The sequence below is a fragment of the Bombina bombina genome, chromosome 2 (assembly GCF_027579735.1).
Source record: "Bombina bombina isolate aBomBom1 chromosome 2, aBomBom1.pri, whole genome shotgun sequence".
Classification (NCBI taxonomy): domain Eukaryota; kingdom Metazoa; phylum Chordata; class Amphibia; order Anura; family Bombinatoridae; genus Bombina; species Bombina bombina.
The window spans coordinates 1,160,294,469-1,160,320,080 of record NC_069500.1 but is presented as its reverse complement, the minus strand read 5'-3'; the positions used below and the strand labels follow the sequence as shown (position 1 = coordinate 1,160,320,080).

The window sequence follows — 25,612 nt, the reverse complement described above, 5'->3', positions numbered from 1 at the left end:
CAATAAACAGGGGTTTGTGTAAACAAGGCTGATTGGAAACCCAATTAAATTAAAGGAAAAGGGGACTAAATAAATAATCATAATATATTACAAAGTTTTTTTTAACTACACATAATTATACATTTAATATTATTATCTAATATTGTATAATATCCTTTTAAAGATTATTTTGTGTCTTTTTATAATTAAAATGCATGATTTGTTTATGTAAACTGAAAAATCCTGGAAAGTCCATGAAAATAGAAAAAATGTGAAAAGAGCGCTAAAGAGGCTAGAATTTATCACAAAAGTATATAGACCCCTGGTTATAGGGATCCAATCTAAGATAAGTTAAAACAATAAAAACAAAAAAAAAAGCATAGATCTATGCATACATAGTAAAATACATAGTAAAATACGTACAATTGAATAATGAATACTGTGTGGATGAGAACTACTTAGCAGAAGATAACTCAGTCTTAAATATATAAGGTGCACCTTATAGGAAAAGTCACAAATCTGAGCTAAGTAAAAAAGTCGTCAAAAAGATGTGTGAAATTATGTGCAATAACCCAAACTTCAATGCCAAACTTAAGTGTCCCAAAAAATGATGATAGCCAACCAAAATCAGATGTGTTGTTTTCAAAGGAAAAAATATTTGTGTGTATAGTGTTCCAGCAAATGGTGTTCAAAAAATAGTGAACTAGAATCCAAAAATAGTGAACTAAAATACAAAAATTGGAAATAAAAAATATGGGAAATAATGGAAAATCAAAAATAAAAACTGAAATAACCAAATACTGGGTAAGAACCTAAATCTTTTATATTGAAAGAATAAATATATATATATAATTATATATATATGTACTATCTAGTCAAAGTGTAACTTTCATGATTCAGATAGGTCATGCAATTTTAAACATTACAATTTACTTTTATCATCAAATTTGCTTAGTTTTTGGGGGGTTTTTTTGTTGAAAGCTAAACCTAAGTAGGCTCATATACTAATGTCTAAGCCCTTGAAGGCCATCTCTTATCTCAGTGCATTTTTACAGTTTTTTTACAGCTAGACAGCGCTAGTTCATGTGTGCCATATAGATAACATTGTGCTCACTACTTTAGAGTTACCTAAGAGTCAGCACTGATTGGCTAACATGCAAGTCTGTCAAATGTTATTAAATAAGGGGGCAGTCTGCAGAGGTTTAGATACAAGGTAATCACAGAGGTAAATAATATATTAATATAACCGTATTGGCTGTGCAAAACTGGAGAATGGGTAATAAAGGGATTATCTATCTTTTTAAACAACAAAACTTCTGGAGTAGACTGCCCCTTTAAGATTTTATTAGCAAAATAATTATAGTATTAGATGCAAAGATTATTAGATAATTAACAAACAAGTAACAAATAAGATATTCTTAGCTTTAGAGATGAATCAGCAGCTTACAACAGATCATATCACACAGATTACCAGTGGACCCTTAAAGGGCCATTATACACTCATTTTTTCTTTGCATAAATGTTTTGTAGATTATCTATTTATAAAGCCCATAAAGCTTTTGTTTTTTTTTAAAAAAAATTATAATTTTGCTTATTTTTAAAGGGACAGTCTACACCAGAATTTTTATTGTTTTAAAAGATAGATAATCCCTTTATTACCCATTTCCCAGTTTTGCATAACCAACACAGTTATAATAATATACTTTTAACCTCTGTGATTATCTTGTATCTAAGCCTCTGCAAACTGCCCCTTTTTTCAGTTCTTTTGACAGACTTGCAGTCTAGCCAATCAGTGCCTGTTCCCAGATAAAGTCACGTGCACGAGCACAGTGTTATCTATATGAAATATGTGAACTAACACCCTCTAGTGGTGAAAAACTGTTAAAATGCAATCTGAAAGAGGTGGGCTTCAAGGTCTAAGAAATTAGCATATGAACCTCCTAGGTTAAGCTTTCAACTAAGAATACCAAGAGAACAAAGCAAAATTGGTGATAAAAGTAAATTGGAAAATTGTTTAAAATTACATGCTCTATCTGAATCATGAAAGTTTATTTTGGCCTAGACTGTCCCTTTAAATAATATTGCTCTGATTTTCAGACTCCTAACCAAACCCCAAAGTTTTATTTGAATACCGTCAGCTACCTTCTCCTGCTTGCTCCTGTTTGTGTAAAGGGTCTTTTCATATGCAAAAGAAGGGGGAGGGGGGAGAGTGTCTTATTTCCCACTTGCAGTGGGCTTTCCAACTGCCTTTTCAACAGAGCCAAACTGAAAGCTTCTAAGTAAGTTTTTAAACAGTTTTATACTGTATTTTTATATCAGTATCTGTGCATATTATTCTTTATAGTAGTGTCTATTACATGCAGTTATATGAAAATGAGTGTATACTGTCCCTTTAACATCTATTCTTAAAACTCTAAAAAGTCAAAACAGCCAGGTACACACACACCTTAGTACTAACGCTACATTCAGAAGTTTTTACGTCAGAATTTAACCATGAACATACTGATACAGTGAGCACAAGTACTTGGGAAAGATATGGTTATGATTGTTGCTCATTGAAACTAGTTTTAACTGTACACAAGGACAGTATAGCTGTTTCTAATGCTACAGTACCATCTTAGGATGTCAAAGGCATTCTGCGTACTAAGTAGTATTAAAGGATTATTTAGCTCAACATTTTAGCAATGTTTAAAACGTTTCATTATTGAAAGTATAACATTATTGCAATATACATTCATTATTTATTTTGCTGCCTTTTGCTGTAAAATACATCTGAAATTGTGCTTGTTCCACTTTCTCCCAGGGAGGCTCGGGATAATACTGTTATCTTATTTTTGTTCACCTCCACCCCTCCCTTACCTTATCTGCAGCTATTTATTTTATTAATTAACTAAGCTGAATCAGTGCTAAAGGAAGAGAACAGTCTACCCCAGTCACTTGCAGCTGCACATGTGCAGAGTTCATGCTATCTATGGCCTAGATTTATCTATGGCCGGCTTTTTTCTGGCCGCACCATAAAAGAACTCTGGTATCGAGAGTCCACATAAAGGCTGCGTTAGGCTCCAAAAAAGGAGCGTAGAGCATTTTTAACGCAGCTTCAACTCTCGATACCAGAGTTGCTTACGGACGCGGCCAGCCTCAAAAACGTGCTCGTGCACGATTCCCCCATAGGAAACAATGGGGCTGTTTGAGCTGAAAAAAAACAAACACCTGCAAAAAAGCCGCGTTCAGCTCCTAACGCAGCCCCATTGTTTGCTATGCGGTAACCCTTCCTACGTCTGCACTTAACACTCTAACATGTACCCCGAGTCTAAACACCCCTAACCTTACACTTACACTGTTCCGATCAGCCAATAGAATGCGAGCTCAATCTGATTGGCTGATTGGATCAGCCAATCGGATTGAACTTGATTCTGATTGGCTGATTCCATCAGCCAATCAGAATTTTCCTACCTTAATTCCGATTGGCTGATAGAATCCTATCAGCCAATCGGAATTCGAGGGACGCCATCTTGGATGACGTCATTTAAAGGAACCGTCATTCGTCGTTCAGTCGTTGGCCAGGATGGATGTTCCGCGGTGGAGGTCTTCAGGATGCTGCCGCTTCGCTCCGGATGGATGCCGCTTGGATGAAGACTTCAATCGGATGGAAGACCTCTTCTGGCCCGCTTGGATGAAGACTTCAGCCGGATCATGGACCTCTTCAGCCCCCCGCTTGGGCTTGGATCAGGACATCGGAGGAGCTCTTCTGGACCGATCGGTGAACCTGGTATGGTGAAGACAAGGTAGGATGATCTTCAGGGGCTTAGTGTTAGGTTTATTTAAGGGGGGTTTGGGTTAGATTATGGGTATGTGGGTGGTGGGTTGTAATGTTGGGGGGGGGTATTGTATGGTTTTTTTACAGGCAAAAGAGCTGAATTTCTTGGGGCATGCCCCACAAAGGGCCCTGTTCAGGGCTGGTAAGGTAAAAGAGCTTTGAACTTTAGTAATTTAGAATAGGGTAGGGCATTTTTTTATTTTGGGGGGCTTTGTTATTTTATTAGGGGGCTTAGAGTAGGTGTAATTAGTTTAAAATTGTTGTAATATTTTTCTTATGTTTGTAAATATTTTTTTATTTTTTGTAACTTAGTTCTTTTTTTATTTTTTGTACTTTAGCTAGTTTATTTAATTGTATTTATTTGTAGCAATTGTATTTAATTAATTTATTGATAGTGTAGTGTTAGGTTAATTGTAGGTAATTGTAGGTAATTTATTTAATTAATTTATTGATAGTCTAGTGTTAGGTTTATTTGTAACTTAGGTTAGGATTTATTTTACAGGTAAATTTGTAATTATTTTAACTATTTTAGCTATTAAATAGTTCTTAACTATTTAATAGCTATTGTACCTGGTTAAAATAAATACAAAGTTACCTGTAAAATAAATATAAATCCTAAAATAGCTCTAATATAATTATAATTTATATTGTAGCTATATTAGGATTTATTTTACAGGTAAGTATTTAGCTTTAAATAGGAATAATTTATATAATAAGAGTTAATTAATTTCGTTAGATTTAAATTATATTTAATTTAGGACTTAGGGGGGTGTTAGTGTTAGGGTTAGACTTAGCTTTAGGGGTTAATACATTTATTAGAATAGCGGCGAGATTCGGTCGGCAGATTAGGGGTTAATAATTGAAGTTAGGTGTCGGCGATGTTAGGGAGGGCAGATTAGGGGTTAATACTATTTATTATAGGGTTAGTGAGGCGGATTAGGGGTTAATAACTTTATTATAGTAGCGCTCAGGTCCGGTCGGCAGATTAGGGGTTAATAAGTGTAGGCAGGTGGAGGTGACATTGAGGGGGGCAGATTAGGGGTTAATAAATATAATACAGGGGTCGGCGGCGTTAGGGGCAGCAGTTTAGGGGTACATAAGGATAACGTAGGTGGCGGTCGGCAGATTAGGGGTTAAAAAAATTTTTTGGAGTGTCGGCGATGTGGGGGGACCTCGGTTTAGGGGTGCATAGGTAGTTTATGGGTGTTAGTGTACTTTAGAGTACAGTAGTTAAGAGCTTTATGAACCGGCGTTAGCCCAGAAAGCTCTTAACTACTGACTTTTTTCCTGCGGCTGGAGTTTTGTCGTTAGGTGTCTAACGCTCACTTCAGAAACGACTCTAAATACCGGAGTTAGAAAGATCCCATTGAAAAGATAGGATACGCAATTGACGTAAGGGGATCTGCGGTATGGAAAAGTTGCGGCTGAAAAGTGAGCGTTAGACCCTATTTTGAGTGACTCCAAATACCGGCGGTAGCCTAAAACCAGCGTTAGGAACCTCTAACGCTGGTTTTCACGGCTAACGCGAAACTCTAAATCTAGGCCTAAGTGTATTAGTTTGTGATTGGTTAGCAAGGGTTCTTTTGTCCTGAGGGACAGGGAAATCAGTGAAAAGAAAAAAACATAAAACAATATGCTCATTTGACAAAATAAAGCTGCATATTCACTGCAAAATTCTTCTCAGATATAAAGGTACATTATCCTGGCGCTCTACAAATAACCGATAATAATAATATATTTCAAGTGGCGTGCTAATTTTGCACTCAAGCATTATCGTGTTTTTGGCTTTTTGCGTATTACAAGTTGAAAGTAAATTTGAAATATACTTTCCAATGACATCTATGGGGCGAATGCATTAACATGGTTGTGATATCTTAAGTCCGTAATTAATTGTGCGTTGGGTTTCACTTGTTCATAAACGTTTACTTTCATTTTGTAATCCACACGCTACCTGATGTGCTCAAAAAGCTTACTTCTAGCAAATTTTACGCTCGAGCAGGAGCGCTAAATAGCACACCACTTGTAATCTAGCCCTTTATGTTTAATATCCATTTAAATTCTTCCTACTACACCAGTATAATGCTGAACAGTACCTACACATTTCTCTCCTTATAAGAGGAATTATGTTATACCAAACAGGAATATATTTATTTTTACAGTACTAAGAATCAGTACTTGTTAACTCTTTGATATTATATAAAATAGAAAGCCTCTGCCCTTGCCCTTCATATATTACTTAGGTTAAGTATTACACAGCATGTTTATCGTACTATGAGCCTATATCGACCGAAATATATTCAGACAAAGAATTGCAACATCCCATTTGTTGTGCTAATAACTGCAGGTAGATAAAAAAATGTGCCGTTTTGATGCAGGCTGTTGATGGTAGAAGACTCTGTGCAAAACTCACCATTCCCAATCAATAGCACTCTGAAGATGCAACAAGGAACCACTTAAAAGGAAGGTGCTCCTCTCTGCACCCACAAGTTAAAGGGACATGAAACCCATTTTTTTTCCTTTCATTATTCAGATAGAGAATACAATTTTAAAAATGTTTCCAATTTACTTCTATTATCAAATGTGCTTCATTCTCATGTTATTCTTTGTTGAAGTGATATCTAGATAGTTAGCGTGCACATGCCTGAAGCTCTATGTGACAGGAAATAGTGCAGCAATGTAGTGTCTTGCTAATGTATAACATTGTTGCAAAACTTCTGCCATAGAGTGCTGCAGACATGTGCACACTTCTGAACTTACCTTCCTGCTTATCAACAAAGGATAACAAGAAAACAAAGAAAGTTGATATTAGAAGTACATTAGAAAGTTGTTTCAAATTAAATGTTATATCTGAATCACAAAATAAATTTTTTGGGTTTGTGTCCCTTTAAAAGCAAGAACCAATACAAATGGTTTCTGTATGTGTTTTGTTTTTTTGTGATGACTCCAAAGATTATTCCAGTCAGGATGTGTCTAAAATTGTACATTTTCTATCATCCTTATGAAAAGGCAGTTTTTTGTTTTGTTAAAATTTGAAATTGAAACTAATAAAGCAGCGCCAGTTGTCTTTTTTTTTTCTGACAGCGCTCAGTAGTGGATAGGTATGAGCATTTATACTGCTCCCTCTAACTACCTCTCTCATTATGTCTCTCTCGCTCTCGCTTCCCCTCTTACTCCCTCGGTCTCCCATAATCCCAAGATCACAGCCCTGGTCCGCACATTCCCTTTGTTCACCTTTCTCAACATCTGTCATTAAATAAAACAGAAACAAATTGTAATATCAAGAACATCCAAAAAGGAAAAAAAGTAGTGTTGTGTGTGCTGTTTGTGTTTATGTATGTGTTATATGTGAAACAATTGTATGAGACATTATCTTCCTTGCTCAATGTTATCTACTGTAATTACACAGCTAAAATTATGGGGCAAAAAGCAGAGTCTTATATACAGCAGTGTAGAACTATATATGATTTAGTGATCAGTTTGGTGATGATAAAGTGTTTTACTGATAGTCAGTTACTACTTTCTTTTTTAAAAATCCACTGAAACTCTAAGAAACACTATTAATAAGTACATAACATATGTGAAAAAGCATTATGTATACTTTTGCAACAATTAAAGTTACTAATGACCGAATTACAGCAAAATCTAAAGGACATTTCTCTCTTTTAATCCTTCTCAATCTGTCTGCAGACTTTATTACTGCTGACCACCATTTCTTGCTCCAAACCCTCTTATTCTTCAGCATTTGCAGCCATTTTGTAGTTCTCTTCCTACCTGTCTAACTATATTTTTAGTGTATCCTTGTCTGGCACATCCCCTGCCCCTTAACCACTTTCTGTTGGGGTACCTCAATACCCTGTTCCCCTTCTCTTCACAATCTATAATTCATCCTTAGGTTTCTTATAAAGTCCTTTAGGTTTCAGTATTATTTGTATGCTGATGACACCCAAATCTACCTCTCTGTACCAGACATCCCTTTCCTAATTACTATTAATTATTTTTATGCTTTGGGGTCATACTTGATTTAGATCTTTCACACTCCACATCTAATCTTTGACCAATTCCTGTCATCTCCACCTTAAAATAATTTCCAAATTTTCCCACTTCCTTGTAATCCAGTCTCTCATCATTTCCTGCCTTGACTATTGCAACTCCTCTTTAGTCTCCCTAGCTGCAGTGTACCTCCTATAATTCATAATGAATTGCCGGCTGATCTCCCTTACACATCTCTCCTTTTCTGTTGCACCTCTCTGCCAATCCCTTCACTGGCTTCCTCTATCCTCCAGAATAAAACACACAATCCTGACCCTACCATTCAATGCCCTGATCCTCCCTATATATTTTGACTTTTATGATTCAGAAAGAGCAGCAGTTTTAAGACACTTGACAATTTACTTCCATTATCAAATTTTGCACAGTCTTTTATATTCACACTTTTTGGGGAACAAAACCTACTGAGCATGTGCACAAGCTCATGGGGTATATGTATACTGGTCTGTGATTGGCTGATATCTGATACAAGGGGCTGGAATTTTTTTTATGCACTTGTTCATTATGCAATTCTGCTGCTTTGAGTAATCCTTTAAGGTCATCTACAACAGTTGAAACTCTTGGCCTGGTCCTCTTGCTATTTGCTCCTGACAAATGCTACCTATGCATACTATACCTATGTTTATAGCACTGTGGAATCTGTTGGTTATAATAGTAATAATAATAATATTAGCTTTTTGCTGCATTTCCCAATTTAAAAAATACATAAATCAATAAAAATACAGAAAGCCTGGAAATATTTCTTTATACCTCCACTGACTGCAAAAAAAGCGGAGCTGTTTTCTGATATTTATCAGTGATTTGTTGCAAAGCAAATTAAAGGAAACACATGCTGTCTATGGAAGCTGATTTTTCTAAATCACCAGGGCCTAAGCATTATTGCAAAGGTCATCAACCATTATCTTTTCAAGCCTAGGTGATATGGTCCCCTACACTGTAAGAAAAGATTACAGGCTAGCGAGTCTTGCCGTTCTTAACAAGACAAGTTTTTTTGTTTGTTTTGTTATTTGTATGTTTGGGGGGGGGGTTTTGGCTGGAGAGACAAAAAACACAGTGCATCCCATCTAAAAGTAAAAGTATTTAATAAGCACACATATTGCGCACCATAAAATGAACACTTACAAGATTGTAGTAAAAACAAGCAATATTTAAAAGATGGAGAAGTTTCCAAAGCCCTGTCCGTGGTATGCGCTGTACTCGTGGGCTAGTAAGGAGCGCCTGGTTCATCAGAGGACATCAGTCACGTTGGAGCATTGATAACCTCAATGCGTTTCGTCCGGTAGCGTTTTTTGATAAAGTCCAGACGCTACCAGACGAAACGCATTGAGGTCATCAACCCTTCTGATGTCACTGACGATCTGCATTAAGTAAAATACATAGCGATAGGATTCAATGACTGTATCATGAGGCTGGTGATAATCAGTAGACATGTGCAGCACTGAATAATTCCATTTGGACAAATATTCAGAAAAAGTTTTTTTCCGAATATTCGTGTGCTGCACTGTATGGTATTCAGTTCATTTAAAACAAACCAAATACTGAATATTCGTTAACATTTACATTTGTTTTTGTTAAAACGAATGTACATGTTATCTTGAAGAGAAATAGGGATATAACACCCTATGGAGATGCGCTATGGATAACGATAATGGTCTGAAAACGATCAGGTCAGAGGCAGCTCTCCCCAGATAGGACATATTATTTTAGTGAGGTGAGAGAGATAAATTGATATTAGTGGGTGCAGTAAGCTAAAATAACCATATATATTTTTTGGATGCTGCTAATAATCACACATTTCATTATCAGAGTTCAATAGGGAAATATAGTCATATATCTTTATGTTAGGATTATATCTATATATATATTATTGTTCCAAATATATTAGTATCTATTTGAGGTTATTCCCATTGGTGATAGTGTTCCAGCTACACTTCAGAGCTTCATAAATCGATAGTGTCCAGTTGTATATGAATTTGTGATATACCAGCTTATATACTTATTACTTAAAAAAAAAACTTTTAATAATTGAGATCATTTTAAACATTGCGAGTATATGATCACATAGTTTTATACCATGTTTTTAGTATATAGTTTATAATTTATTGTTCAATAGAACATTTTATATATACTGTATATATATATATATATATATATATATATATATATATTTTTAACCAATGCATAGATCAAATGTTTCAATTTTTTATATAATGAATTTGTGTTCAATGTTCATTTGGATTGCCAACATTAGGGGTTCAGAAACTGGTCCCTACATAACATCAATTGTTTAAATATGGGAGTGTCCCGATCTCTGCAATCTGATTGGTGAGAGGGAGGTATTAATATAGCAGGGGATTAGCGTGTATTTTACAGCCTGATGAAACAGCTCTGTGCACCCGAGAAATGCGTTGCTGATGTTTTATAAATTTTAATAAAATTGCTACAAGCTTTTATATCCCCTGCTGGTGCTTATTGGATTCCATTTCACCCTCAGACTTATTGCCATACTTGCTGAGGGAGGCTGGTGACGTCAGTTATCCACATCAACACCCCCCCCCCTCATTGGCACTGACGATTGGAGCCTTGTTCTGGAGGTGTGGGTGCCTGCTTGTTCCCGATTGGCTGTACGTCCCTTCATGACCTGTTGGCGTTCACTGCTGGATTTGTCTGTCAGGCGACTAAGAGGTCCCGGCCTGCGATATCTGGCATTCACAATTCCCCCCTTAGTTTGTGAGTTTCCTTTCGTCCTATTGTTGTTGTCACTTGATTTGACGATATTACCCTATATGGCGCCTTCTTATTCCTTTCCATAGGACCTACCTCCTACATGTTATCTTGCTGCAGGTGGTACCGTGTCACCTGTAGGATATTTAACTCTAGCATGCTGGGAGCCATGCTAATCTGCTTCTTTACAGAGTCCAGGGTCCGCTAATAGGAATATTAGTATGAAGAATCTCAGAGCCTTCACTAAAGGACCTTCTCCTTTAGCACAGGCGGGGGGTGCTGTAATCCAACTCTTTTAAACAGAATCCAGGGCCTAATTCTCCTATTAGCGCGTCCCCCCGTGCGTTTGCACTAAAGGAGAATGTCCTTTAGTGCAGGCTCTGGGATCCCCCTTACTAATGCTCCTATTTGCGCTGGACTCTATGGAGAAGAAGCGGATTAACGTAGCTCCCCAGTGCGCTATAGGTAAGTATTACACCTAATTTAAAGAATAACGAAAATACTAATGAAGTTAGTGCATTTATTTGGTTGGTTGTTTTTTTTTTTAAACAAAAATGAATATCCAAATATTTTTCATGAATTTTAATTTGTGTGAATTTTATCTGAATCATGTTAATTTTTGGCATCCCTTTAAACGGACATAAAATGCTAAATTTTCTTTCATAATTTAGATAGGGCATGTCACTGTAACCAACTTTTTAATTGACTTCTATTATGGATTTTATTTTCATTCTCTTGGAATCTTTTATTGAAAAACAGGGAGGTAGGCTCAGGAGAGTGCACCATTATATAACAGCAGTTTTGTAGGAATGTTATACATTTGCAAGAGCACTAGATGGCAGCACTTTTTCCTGCTATGTAGTGCTCCAGACATGTGCGTACAACCTATCTAGGTATCTTCAACAAAGAATACCAAGCAAATATGATAAAGAAGTACATTGGAAACTTGTTAAAATTGTATGCTTTGGGGTCAATTTATCAAGCTGCGGTGGACAGGGATGCGTACCCCTGTAATTTGTATCTGTTTAATTCAGATTAAATTTAGCTACAAGCACTGGTATATTTGTTCTTGCACCTGTGATTTAAGAGATATGAAACAGTAACTCCTTAAGTAAAAAAAAATTAAAAAGTAAACAAACAGATTCTGTTAAAAAAAAAAAAAACAGCAAACAACTTTTTCTGGCAAAAACATAATTTATGTAAGAACTTACCTGGTAAATTGATTTCTTTCATATTGGCAAGAGTCCATGAGCTAGTGACATATGGGATATACAATCCTACCATGAGGGGCAAAGTTTCCCAAACCTCAAAATGCCTTTAAATACATCCCTCACCACACCCACAATTCAGTTTAACGAATAGCCAAGTAGTGGGGTGATAGAAAAAGGAATAAAAAGCATCAAAAAAAGGAACTGGAAATATAATAGGGCTTTATACAAAAAAACATATCCACCATAAAAAGGGTGGGTCTCATGGACTCTTGCCAATATGAAAGAAATTAATTTATCAGGTAAGTTCTTACATAAATTATGTTTTCTTTCATGTAATTGGCAAGAGTCCATGAGCTAGTGACATATGGGATAGTAATACCCAAGATGTGGTACTCCACAGAAGAGTCACTAGAGAGGGAGGGATAAAAATAAAAACAGCCATTTTCTGCTGAAAAAATTAAATCCACATCCAAATAAATAAGTTTTTTCTCATAATTGAAAAGAAAAAAACTTAAAACATAAGCAGAGGAATCAAACTGAAACAGCTGCCTGAAGAACTTTTCTACCAAAAAACAAAAGAGGCAAATACATCAAAACGGTAGAATTTAGTAAATGTATGCAAAGAAGACCAAGTTGCTGCTTTGCAAATCTTATCAACTAAAGCTTCATTCTTAAAAGCCCACGAAGTGGAAACAGATGTACAGATGTAGTAGAATGAGCTGTGATTCTCTGAGGCGGGGCGTGACCCGACTCCAAATAAGCCTGATGAATCAAAAGCTTTAACCAGAATGCCAAGGAAATGGCAGAAGCTTTCTGACTTTTCCTATTACCAGAAAAGACAACAAATAGACTAGAAGTCTTCCTGAAATATTTAGTAGCTTCAACATAATATTTCAAAGCTCTTACAACATCCAGACAATGTAAGGCTCTCTCCAAAGATCCTATTAATGTTGTTAGAATTTACAACTTTAGGTAAAAACTTAAATGAAGTCTGCAAAACTGCCTTATCCTGATGGAACATCTGAAAAGGAGACTCACAAGAAAGAGCAGATAACTCCGAAACTATTCTAGCAGATAAGATAGCCAAAAGGAACAGCACTTTCCAAGAAAGCAGTTTAATATCCAAAGAATGCATAGGCTCTAAAGGAGGAGCCTGTAAAGCTTTCAAAATCAGATTAAGACTCCAAGGAGGAGAGATTGATTTAATGATAGGCTTGATACGGACCAAAGCCTGCACAAATCAGTGAATATCAGGAAGCTTAGCAATCTTTCTGTGTCCCTTCAAAGAACTTGCAGACAAACCTTAATCCAAACCATCCTGAAGAAACTGTAAAATTCTAGGAATTCTAAAAGAATGCCAGGAGAATTTATGAGAAGAACACCATGAAATATGTCTTCCAAACTCAATAATAAATCTTCCTAGAAACAGATTTACGAACCTGTAACATAGTATCAATCACTGAGTCAAAGAAACCTCTATGACTAAGCACTAAGCGTTCAATTTCCATGCCTTCAAATTTAATGATTTGAGATCCTGATGGAAAAACGGTCCTTGAGACAGAAGGTCTGGTCTTAAAGGAAGTGGCCAAGGTTGGCAACTGGACAAACGGACAAGATCCGCATACCAAAACCTGTGAGGCCATGCTGGTGCTACCAGAAACACAAACGATTGTTCCATGATGATCTTGGAGAACACTCTTGGAAGAAGAACTAGAAGCGGGAAGATTTAAGCAGGTTGCTAAAACCAAGGAACTGCTAACGCATCCACTGACTCCGCCTGAGGATCCCTGGACCTCGACAAGTACCTGGGAAGTTTCTTGTTTAGATGAGAAGCCATCAGATCTATTTCTGGAAGACCCCACATCTGAACAATCTGAAAAAAACACATCTGGATGGAGAGACCACTCCCCCGGATGTAAAGTCTGATGGCTGAGATAATCCACTTCCCAATTGTCTACACCTGGGATATGTACCACAGAAATTAGACAAGAGCTGGATTCCGCCCAAGAAAGTATCTGAGATACTTCTTTCATAGCTAGGGGACTGTGAGTCCTACCCTGATAATTGACATAAGCCACAGTTGTGATATTGTCTGTCTGAAAACAAATGAATGGTTCTCTCTTCAACAGAGGCCAAACCTGAAGAGCCCTGAAAATAGCACGGAGTTCTAAAATATTGATTGGTAACCTCCTGATTTTGGACAGAATCTGCCCAAATGTTTTGGAAAAATTGTAATCTGCCCCCCACAAGCTGAACTGGAATGAGGGCCACATCTTCATGCAGACTTGGGGGCTGGCTTTGGTTTCTTAAAAGGCTTGGATTTATTCCAACTTGAAGAAGGTTTCCAATTGGAACCAGATTCTTTGGGGGAAGGATTGGCTTTCTGTTCCTTATTCTGTCGAAAAGAATGAAAACGATTAGAAGCTTTAGATTTACCCTTAGATCTTTTATCCTGAGGCAAAAAAACTCCCTTCCCCCCAGTGACAGTTGAAATAATCGAATCCAACTGAGAACCAAATAAATTGTTACCTTGGAAAGAAAGAGATAGTAATCTAGACTTAGATACCATGTCAGCATTCCAATATTTTAGCCACAAAGCTCTTCTAGCTAAAATACCTAAAGACATAGATTTAACATCAATTTTGATGATTTCAAAAATAGCATTACAGATAAAATGATTAGCATGTTGAAGCAAGCGAACAAAGCTAGAAAAATCAGAATCTGTTTCTTGTTGCGCTAAGCTTTCCAACCAAAAAGTTGATGCAGCTGCAACATCAGCCATAGATATAGCAGGCCTAAGAATATAGCCAGAAAAGAAATAAGCTCTCCTTAGATAAGATTCAAGTTTCCTATCTAAAGGATCCTTAAAAGAAGTACTATCTTCCATAGTAATAGTAGTACATTTGAAAAGAGTAGAGATAGCCCCATCGACTTTGGGGATTTTTTCCCAAAACTCCAATCTAGCTGCTAGCAAAGGATACAACTTTTTAAACCTAAAAGAAGGAATAAAAAAAAGTACCAGGCCTATCCCATTTCTTTGAAATCATTTCAGAAATAGCATCAGGAACTGGAAAAACCTCTGGAGTAAACACAGGAGGTTTATAAACAGAATTTAAATGTTTACTAGTTTTAGTATCAAGAGGACTAGATTCCTCAATATCCAAAGTAATTAACACCTCTTTTAACAAGGAACGTATATACTCCATCTTAAAGAGATAAGTAGATTTGACAGTGTCAATATCTGAGGTAGGATCTTCTGAATCAGATAGATCCTCATCAGAGGAGGATAATTCAGTATGTTGTCGATCATTTGAAATTTCATCAACTTTATGAGAAGTTTTAAAAGACCTTTAACTTTTATTAGAAGGCGGAATAGCAGACAAAGCCTTCTGAATCGCATCAGCAATAAAATCTTTTATATTCACAAGGATATCATGTATATTAGATGTTGAAGGAACAACAGGCATTGTACTAGTACTGATTGATACATTCTCTGCATGTAAAAGTTTATCATGACAACTGTTACTACAGCTGGAGATATAATCTCCACTAATTTACAACGGATACACTTAGCTTTGGTAGAACTGTTATCAGGCAGCAGGGTTCCAACAGTTGTTTCTGAGACAGGATAAGATTGAGACATCTTGCAAATGTAAGAGAAAAAAACAACATATAAATCAAAATGATAAATTTCCTTATATGGCAGTTTCAGGAATGGTAAAAAATGCATACAGCATACCCCTCTGAGCATAAAAAAGGCAAGAGGCATATAGGAAGTGGGGTTTAAATAATTAAATTATTTGGCGCCAAGTATGACGCACAAACCCAAAATGAAATTTTTGGGCACTAACAACATCCGGAAATGACGCAACTCGCGTCATGGCAGACGCAACCTTGTGCAAGGAAACCTGGCGTCAACTAAGATGCCAGAAATGACAAATTTGCGTCACCGAACGTACCTTTGCACCAAAAAATTTTTGCGCCAAGAATGACGCAATAAATATCAGCATTTTACGACCTCGCAAGCCTAATTTTGTCCACGAAATTTAATGAAAAAGCAGTCAATTTGAAGAAAAGACTATACCCCAGGTAAGAAAAAATAACTTCCTAAATATGTTTTCCCAATTTTGAAACTGATAGTCTGCAAAAGGAAATATACATAAACCTGACTCATGGCAAAATATAAATACAGGGCCCGATCCGATATGCAGCGTCGACCGCAAAAGCCGGTGACGCCGAAATTTGCGCTGGTTTGGTATCCTATATACGGCGTAACCTAGAAGTTACGCTCGTATATTTCTGCCTTCGCCCGTAGTTTTTCTAGCCATAGGCAGGGTACCAAACCAGCGCAGTTTGGTATCCAATATACAGCGTAAGGACTTACGTGACGAAAATGGAGAAGTCTTACTCCATTTTCACCTCGCCACAAAATGCAGCCGTAGTAAGCCTTATGCTGTCTATTGGAGCCCCGTAACTCCCTAAACTACCTGCAAAATAAACCTAACACCTAGCGCATGCGCAATGTCTATCTACCTGTCAACCGGGATCCCCAGCCGCAATCCCTAATAAAGTATTTAACCCCTAAACCGCCACTCCAGGACCCCGCCGCCACCTACAATAAATGTATAACCCCCTAATGTGATCCCCCTACACCGTCGCTATCTACCTTACCTACCCCCTAAAGTGAGCCCCTACCCCGCCACCATCTACCTTACCTACCCACTAAAGTGAGCCCCTACCCCGCCGCCATCTATTTTAAAAATGTTAACCCCTAATTTAATCCCCCTACACCGCTATATTAACTATATTAACCTTAATTATATTAGGGTATTAAGTATAATAACCCTATCTAACTCTAACATCCCTAACTAAATTCTTATTAAAATATATCTAATTAATATTAATATTATTAATTAAAATATTCCTATTTAAATCTAAATACTTACCTATAAAATAAACCCTAAGATAGCTACAATGTAATTAATAATTACATTGTAGCTATTTTAGGGTTTATATTTATATTTATTTTACAGGTAACTTGGCATTTATTTTAACTAGGTACAATAGCTATTAAATAGTTAATAACTATTTAATAGCTACCTAGTTAAAATAATTACCAATTTACCTGTAAAATGAATCCTAACCTAAGTTACAAATACACCTACACTATCAATAAATTAAATAAACTACAAATATCTAAACTAAAATACAATAAAATAATCTAAACTAAATTACAAAAACAAACAAACACTAAATTACAAAAAATAAAAAAAAGATTACAAGATTTTTAAGCTAATTACACCTATTCAAGTTCAATCCGATTGGCTGAACCAATCAGCCAATCGGATTGAACTTGAATCTGATTGGCTGATTCAATCAGCCAATCAGATTTTTCTACCTTAATTCCGATTGGCTGATAGAATCCTATCAGCCAATCAGAATTCGACGGACGCCATCTTGGATGACGTAATTTAAAGGTACCTCATTCCTAGTTGAGTCTTCGTGCAGGATGGATGCTCTGCGGCGGAGGAGCGAAGAAAGAAGATTGAAGATGCCGCTTTGCTTGAAGGCATCGCTGGATGGAAGAAGACTTCACTGCCGCTTGATTGAAGACATCGCCCGGATGGAAGAAGACTTCACTGCCGCTTGATTGAAGACATCGCCGGATGGAAGGAGACTTCACTGCCGCTTGATTGGACATCGCCCATATCGGATGAAGAGTTCTGCCCGGCTGGGTGAAGACAAGGTAGGGAGATCTTCAGGGGGGTAGTGTTAGGTTTTTTTAAGGGGGGTTTGGGTGGGTTTAGAATAGGGGTATGTGGGTGGTGGGTTGTAATGTTGGGGGGTGGTATTGTGTTTTTTTTTTTTACAGGCAAAAGAGCTGTTTTCTTTGGGGCATGCCCCGCAAAAGGCCCTTTTAAGGGCTGGTAAGGTAAAAGAGCTGTGAACTTTTTAAATTTAGAATAGGGTAGGGAATTTTTTTTTATTTTGGGGGGCTTTATTATTTTATTAAGGGGCTTAGAATAGGTGTAATTAGCTTAAAAATCTTGTAATCTTTTTTTTATTTTTTGTAATTTAGTGTTTGTTTGTTTTTGTAATTTAGTTTAGATTATTTTATTGTATTTTAGTTTAGATATTTGTAGTTTATTTAATTTATTGATAGTGTAGGTGTATTTGTAACTTAGGTTAGGATTTATTTTACAGGTAAATTGGTAATTATTTTAACTAGGTAGCTATTAAGTAGTTATTAACTATTTAATAGCTATTGTACCTAGTTAAAATAAATGCCAAGTTACCTGTAAAATAAATATAAACCCTAAAATAGCTACAATGTAATTATTAATTACATTGTAGCTATCTTAGGGTTTATTTTATAGGTAAGTATTTAGATTTAAATAGGAATATTTTAATTAATAATATTAATATTAATTAGATCTATTTTAATAAGAATTTAGTTAGGGATGTTAGAGTTAGATAGGGTTATGATACTTAATATATATATAATATAATAACGATATTAACTATATTAACCCTAATATAATTAGGGTTAATATAGTTAATATATATAATATAATAACGATATTAACTATATTAACCCTAATATAATTAGGGTTAATATAGTTAATATATATAATATAATAACTATATTAACTATATTAACCCTAATATAATTAGGGTTAATATAGTTAATATAGCTGGCGGCAGTGTAGGGGGATTAAATTAGGGGTTAATATTTTTAAAATAGATGGCGGCGGTGTAAGGGGCTCACTTTAGGGGGTAGGTAAGATAGATGGCGGTGGGGTAGGAGCTCACTTTACGGGGTAGGTAAGGTAGATGGCTGCGGGGTAGGGGCTCACATTAGGGTGTTATAGATTTAATATAGCTGGCGGCGGGGTCCGGGGGCGGCGGTTTAGGGGTTAATAACTTTATTAGGTGGTTGCGGGATCCGGGAGCGGCGGTTTAGGGGTTAATACATGTTTTATTGTTAGGATAGTGAGGGGGATAGCGGATAGAGGGTTAGACGTGTCAGGCTATATTTAGGAGGTGTGTTAGACAGTACGGGTGATTTTATAACTTTAGTCAGGTTTTGTAGGCGCCAGCGGTTTCTAAAGTGCCCTAAGTCACTGGCGACTCCAGAAATTTGTGCTTACGCAGATTTCTGGACATCGCTGGTTTATCAGACTTACGGCACTTTAGCCTCTGACGGCGCAGTATATAGGATAGCTCGAGTTGCGAGCTGAAACTACGGGCGGCGGGGGTTCCCTCGCTTGCGCCGCAAACTACGATCTTTATCGGATCGCGCCCACAATACATATATTTAAAACTTTATATTAATACATAAAGTGCCAAACCATAGCTGAGAGTGTCTTAAGTAATAAAAACATACTTACCGAAAGACACCCATCCACATATAGCAGATAGCCAAACCAGTACTGAAACAGTATCAATAGAGGTAATGGAATATGAGAGTATATTGTCGATCTGAAAAGGGAGGTTTGGGAAACTTTGCCCCTCCTGGTAGGATTGTATATCCTATACGTCATAAGTTCATGGACTCTTGCTAATTACATGAAAGAAATGAGCAATTAGAAATTCTCAATGTAATCACTGTCTAAAAGGGGAGCATCTGTGATGTACTTAAAAGGACATGAAACCCCCCAAAAAGTACTTCATGATTTAGGTAATACATACATTTTTAAACAACTTTTTAATTTACTTCTATTAGTAATTTTATCTTGGTATCCTTTGTTGAAGGAGAAACAATGCACTACTGGGAGCTAGCTAAACACATCTGGTGAGCCAATAACAAGAGACATATACTGTATGTGAAGCCAACAGTTAGCAGCTTGCTCCTAGTAATGATGTGCTGCCCTTTTATTGCTCAATCTTGTGTGGCCAAATGTGACTTGTTCCTAGGTATTCTTTACAGCAAAGGATACCAAGAGAACAAAGCAAATTGGATAATATAAGTAAATTGATGCTATTTAAAATCATGACAGAGAAAAATAGAATTTGCTATCCATTTAAGTTTTCTGCTACATTATTTTTGTAGCCAAACTCCTCTATTGAGCATGGGCACGACACTGACTTCCTGTAGCTACTACATGTACAGTATATCCTGCAAAGCCAGCTCAAGTTCTGGTAGCAAGAAATAGAATATTATTTTTAAAAATGCACTTTTTGCTGTTGTTCTTTACCATTTTAAGGTGATTATAACTAGTGTAAATAATAAAAATGATAATAATAATAAATGTGCATTCATTTTTAGTAGTAGTACATACTTTGAATTGTCTTTAGAAACAGGTGGCATTTGTACATAAGTAGATTTGTAATCACCTCTTTTGATAGGTAGTTTGAGGTAAGGGCTATTAATATAAATAATATTGTGCATAAGTAGTTTCTGTTTTCATTTTTATCTTACCACCTCTTTTGATTGACAGTCCAAGGTAATGACTACTACTGTTAATAAAAATTGATGCAAGAATCAGTAAATCATCTTTAGTAGTAGTACATACTTTTGAACTGTCTTTCTGAAGAGATAGTATTTGTACATTTACAAGTACAAGTAGTTTTTAGTTTTTTGTATCCTGTCACATAATGAAAATTAAAATCAATAAATAAATGGTGAATAATACATATTAGTGCTTTCTTAGTGCTTTCTTTATTTCAACAATGAAACATATACAGTATATCCCTTTAAGACTACAATTAACTACAACACGTGTAGGGTACAGATTCTGTACCTTACCAGTCTTGTAAAGGACATAGTGCTAAATAATGTTTCGCTGTATGGTAGTTAAACACGTTCAAGTATTTTTTTTGAAGAGGTTAAGTAAAAGCTGTTTAAACTAACAGGATGTGCATGATTGTGTATACCAGAGTCCTGGAAATCTACTGCTCTCTGGCTGATAGGAAAAGACCCACATATAAGGTTGGTTCATTCAAAATCTTTAAAAATCAACAACATTGTAATACATTTTTAAAGATTCTATTTTAAATTAAACAGTTTTTTTTTCATAGTGTCCATAAGGGCTGCACAAAACGCGTAGGCAATATTATTGTCTGCTTTCTATGTGCTTTTTATACCCATTGTACCTTAATTTTAAAGGTATGTCAATAAAATTTAGTTCTATTAATTTCATCTATACTGTATTAGCCATTTATCGTTTTAGTCTATTTTGTACTGAATTTGAGGTTTGGTAATATTTTGACATGTGGCTTATGACTATACAAAAGCCTTTTTTTATAGATAGTGCATTTACTATGTAAAATGTTACAAACACCAAAAGGAATCTTGGTCAAAAGATATTTATTAAAGCAAAGATCAACTGAAGTCAAGTCAAAGTTTTACTTTTTATGCAGGTAACTTTGTGTGTGATTTGCTATGTGTAAATGTGGTAAGTCACTTTTAAACTATGTACTTTAATGTACTTTATACATGATAGGTTAAATTGGTTGTTCAGCTCCTTTATATTTTTGTGCAGTTGAATTGTTTACAAAAAACATTTTCAACAGTGTCTGAACATCTGTACAAATAATGTAAACCGATAATAGGAAAACCTAGTCCTAATATTACTTCTTTCTCAAAATATTTACTTGCTTATCCATCTGGATTATATTATTTTATTGGCAGCATGCAGCAAAGCACTGAAATGAACTTGGTACATAATACGAGGAACAAATAGCAGATTTTGTAAAAGGTTCTAAAAAAATATTCTGTTGTATGATGGTTTCTATTGATACTAATCTTTCTGCGCAAAAAGCTGAGTTTCCAGCCATTCCGTAATTAGCATATTGGTCCTGTCAGTTACCAACTCTGTCCCATTCTTCTTTCTCTTATTTTTTCACCCAAATACTTAACCCTTCCCAGCTCCCCATAGATAAACAGATCCTGTCCATGGTATACAGTGACCCCACACTAAAGGCTCCATTTATGAAGCAGTGAATGCTGCTTTGGAGGCTCATTGTTTTAGCCTCACCTGAAATGGAAGTCATAAGACCGCTGCTCGTTAATCTGTTCGCCACCTTTTAGGCGGAGTGAAGTAATTCTGGTCTGATTCGATTGGGATAATTGACAGCTAGAGGCCGATTGGCCGCCAGTGAGCAGGGGGCGGCATTGCACAAGCATTTCACTAGAAATGCGTGTGCAATGATAAATGCTGTCGGCATTTAGCAATGTTGAGCGGACATGATTCGCTATATCGAATCATGTCTGTATGGTCCTCTGACCTTTGGCATAAGAAGTAGGTGTAACTATTTGAAGCTGGTGATGACCATCATTATTATTATTACTATCGTTCTTGCTTTTTCGTACTCAGCATTCATTTTTAGAAATTTTGGGCAAAGTTCGACACAAATTTCTGTGCATATCCAGGTATTTTTGTGTTGTACCTTAACACATAAATCCAGTGCCAAAAAAGCTGAACGCCACTGCTTATGGCCATATTCATTATTCTTTTCTAAAAGGAATGCAGAAAACAAAATAAAGCACATGCCTACTGTTAAGAAACATCATAACCTTTGAGTAGGGATGAGGAAAATTCTTCATTATGCAATTTGATAATGACATCTATTTACCGCCTTTGAATATCTTTGTAAAAGAAATATGACAATATTTCTTTGAAGGAATCTTTTATTAAATATGTGATTAGTGTCAAACGTCAAATATTATATTAAAGTTGAATTACATGTTAGATATTTATTTCAATATTTATTTCAAATAAACTTTTCAGTTCAATATTTGAAATCAATCACAACTGGTGTACAAATTTGAGAATGCTGTCTTGTCACTCTAAATTATTTTATAACTTTGTAAGAATGAATGTGGAGAAAATTAAAAATGTTGATACATGCAGCAATTACTACTTATTGTATTTTGCTAATTACTATCAATATTTTTAAAAGTGTATATTGAATAATGATGACCACACGCATTATAGTATAAAATGTATTCAATGGGAATTCACACAGACATATTTTATATTGAACGGTGCCACAAAATCCAGCCCGGCTCCAATCAGTAGGTTAAAAGTAAAGGAAACTTTATTAAGTTGGCTAAAAAATATTCACAGCAAATGTACAGTAACACACCATAGCATAAAGGCCAGCAAACAGATGCTCACCACTATCCTGTTAAAACAAACAGGTGCTACGACCGTGGGGCCGTATGACGTCACTGACGCATTTCGGGTTTACCATAATGATATTTCAAAATGATTTTAGTAATAATGTACTAAAGTTAAGAACATCTGTGATCCTAACTTTTTTTTGGTGATATAATAAAAACATAATTTTGCAGGAAGACATTTATCAAAATAATTTGCATGGTGGCCTTTTGTCTCATGTGGTAGATACAAAGTAATAGTACTCTGGATTACAGTGGGCTTCTAATTTCAAGGAACCATTTTCAGTTGTTACCTCAATCAGGGGTTACTATTTAATATTTTCATAACATTTGACTACGTATTTGTTCAAACACAGAAAGTTCTGAACATGATAAAGATCATGTAATTGAATATCCTCAATGAACAAGTACATTGATTCTTGCACTGAATACAAAACAATTAGGCACTCAAAACTGTTGCCTTTTCCCTCCTCTCTCAGCATCCACCCTGTTACATTTTCTTATCACCATTGCATGCGCTTGATATCAGTTTCCTGTCTACATCCAAACAATGCAATAACTTCAGTCAGGTATTTCACTTAGAAAATACCCAGAGTCAACAAAAAATGTAATATGAAAATAAAGGTTACAGCTTTATTATCGAGTTACAAAAGATTGTAGTAAAGGAGACTTACAGACAAAACTCTGGCTTTGATATGGCTTAAAAGAGGACCAAAAATTGAGGTTACCTACCTATGTGGAGGAAATGGTTAAAAGACTATAGCATAACATTCCTTCCTTCTAGGCTTTGGAAGGCAAACACAGTAATTAGTTTTGCCCCATATACATGGGGAATGCAAAAAGCTGTGTTATCAAGCTTGTAAACAAAGCTTTGATTAAAGCAACAAAATATTCAAAACTGAAATGTGCATGAGTCCATTTTAATTTTGAATAGAAACATTTTTGCAATATAGTTGTATTAGTAAAATCTATCTTGGTCTAGAGTCCTACACACAGACTGTTAATGTCCATGTCCACCTTTATTCAAACAGTGCATCAGCTGAGAGAGGAAGAGGTTAAAATGCATGACATGGGCCACCACGACTCCTGGAGCATACGCATTGTTTCATAGGTGTGTATGCCAGTGAAACAGCTTTTACCAGATGTATTTTTATAAATATAAGTATGCTAAAAAATACTTTTTGTAAAGTTTAAATGTTTCTTTAAAGGGACAGTCTAGTCCAAAATAAACTTTCATGTTTCAGATAGAGAATGTAATTTTAAACAATTTTCAAATTTACTTTTATCACCAATTTTGCTTTGTTCTCTTGGTATTCTTAGTTGAAAGCTAAACCTAGGAGGTTCATATGCTAATTTCTAAGCCCTTGAAGGCCAACTCTTCTCTCAGGGTATTTTGACAGTTTTTCACCACTAGAGGGTGTTAGTTCATGTGTGTCATATAGATAACACTGTGTTCACGCACGTGGAGTTCAGGTGAACCAGCTCTGATTAGCTAAAATGGATGTCTGTCAAATAAACTGAAATAAGGGGCAGTTTGCTGAGGCTTAGATACAAGGTAATCACAGAGGTAAAAAGTGTATTAATATAACAGTGTTGGTTATGCAAAACTGGAGAATGGGTAATAAAGGAATTATCTATCTTTTTAAACAATAAAAATTCTGGTGTAGACTGTCCCTTTAAAGGGACAGTATACACTCATTTTCATATAACTGCATGTAATAGACACTACTATAAAGAACAAGATGCACAGATACTGATATAAAAATCCAGTATAAAACTGTTTAAAAACTTACTTAGAAGCTCTCAGTTTAGCTCTGTTGAAAAGTTAGCTTGAAAGCCCATTGAAAGTGGGAAATAAGACACTCCCCATTCCCCCTTGTTTTGCATATGAAAAGACCCTTTACACAAACAGGAGCAAGCTGGAGTAGGTAGCTGACAGTATTAACATCAAACTTTGGGGCTTGGTTAGGAGTCTGAAAATCAGAGCAATGTTATTTAAAAATAAGCAAAACTATACATTTAAAAAAAAAAAAAAAACTTTATGGGCTATATAAATAGATCATCTACAAAACATTTATGCAAAGAAAAAATGAGCGTATAATGTCCCTTTAAGTGACTGCAATACTGTAGCCACAAAAATGAGACAGAGTTTTAAAAGGAAATGTGTCTTTTTGACCGGGCTTTCAAACAGAATGGCACCTTTGTGACAGCAAAGTTAAAAAAAACACTAACTACAGTCTGTTTTCTAGTTATTACACCTACATTTTTGAACTCTTAAATGGGATTGTGTTTTTGTGACCATTTATTTTTCTAGTTGAGATGCTGCTATTGTAAGCCTTCTTGACCTCCACGTTATGTCCTACACAGCTGCTAGACCAATTTCCTGGCCAGTAGTCTTATCGCAGCACAAGGTGGAAAGGCAATGTGATGGACAATACTCAGTAAATGGACCACAGTGAATGAACAAGACACAGAATCCAAAAATCAGAGTCAACGTCAAATGCAGTCAGGCAGCAAACAAGCAGAATCGGCAGGCAAGAGAATGGTCAGAGATTCAGGCAAAGACCCCTATTTAAGAAAGTCTGGCGGACCTGATCCGACAGTGTGGATCAGGTCCGCCAGAACTCGCTGAATACGGCGAGCAATACGCTCGCCATATTCTGCATTGTACCAGCAGCTCACAAGAGCTGCTGGTGCAACGCCGCCGCC

At 36.0% G+C, this 25,612-nt stretch overlaps 1 protein-coding gene across 1 annotated transcript in view; it reads left to right on the top strand.

Moving 5' to 3' along the window:
* Positions 1-25,612, top strand: part of HPGD (15-hydroxyprostaglandin dehydrogenase) — a 222,648-nt gene that overhangs the window by 175,340 nt on the left and 21,696 nt on the right. The gene's annotated exons all lie outside the window — the stretch shown is intronic.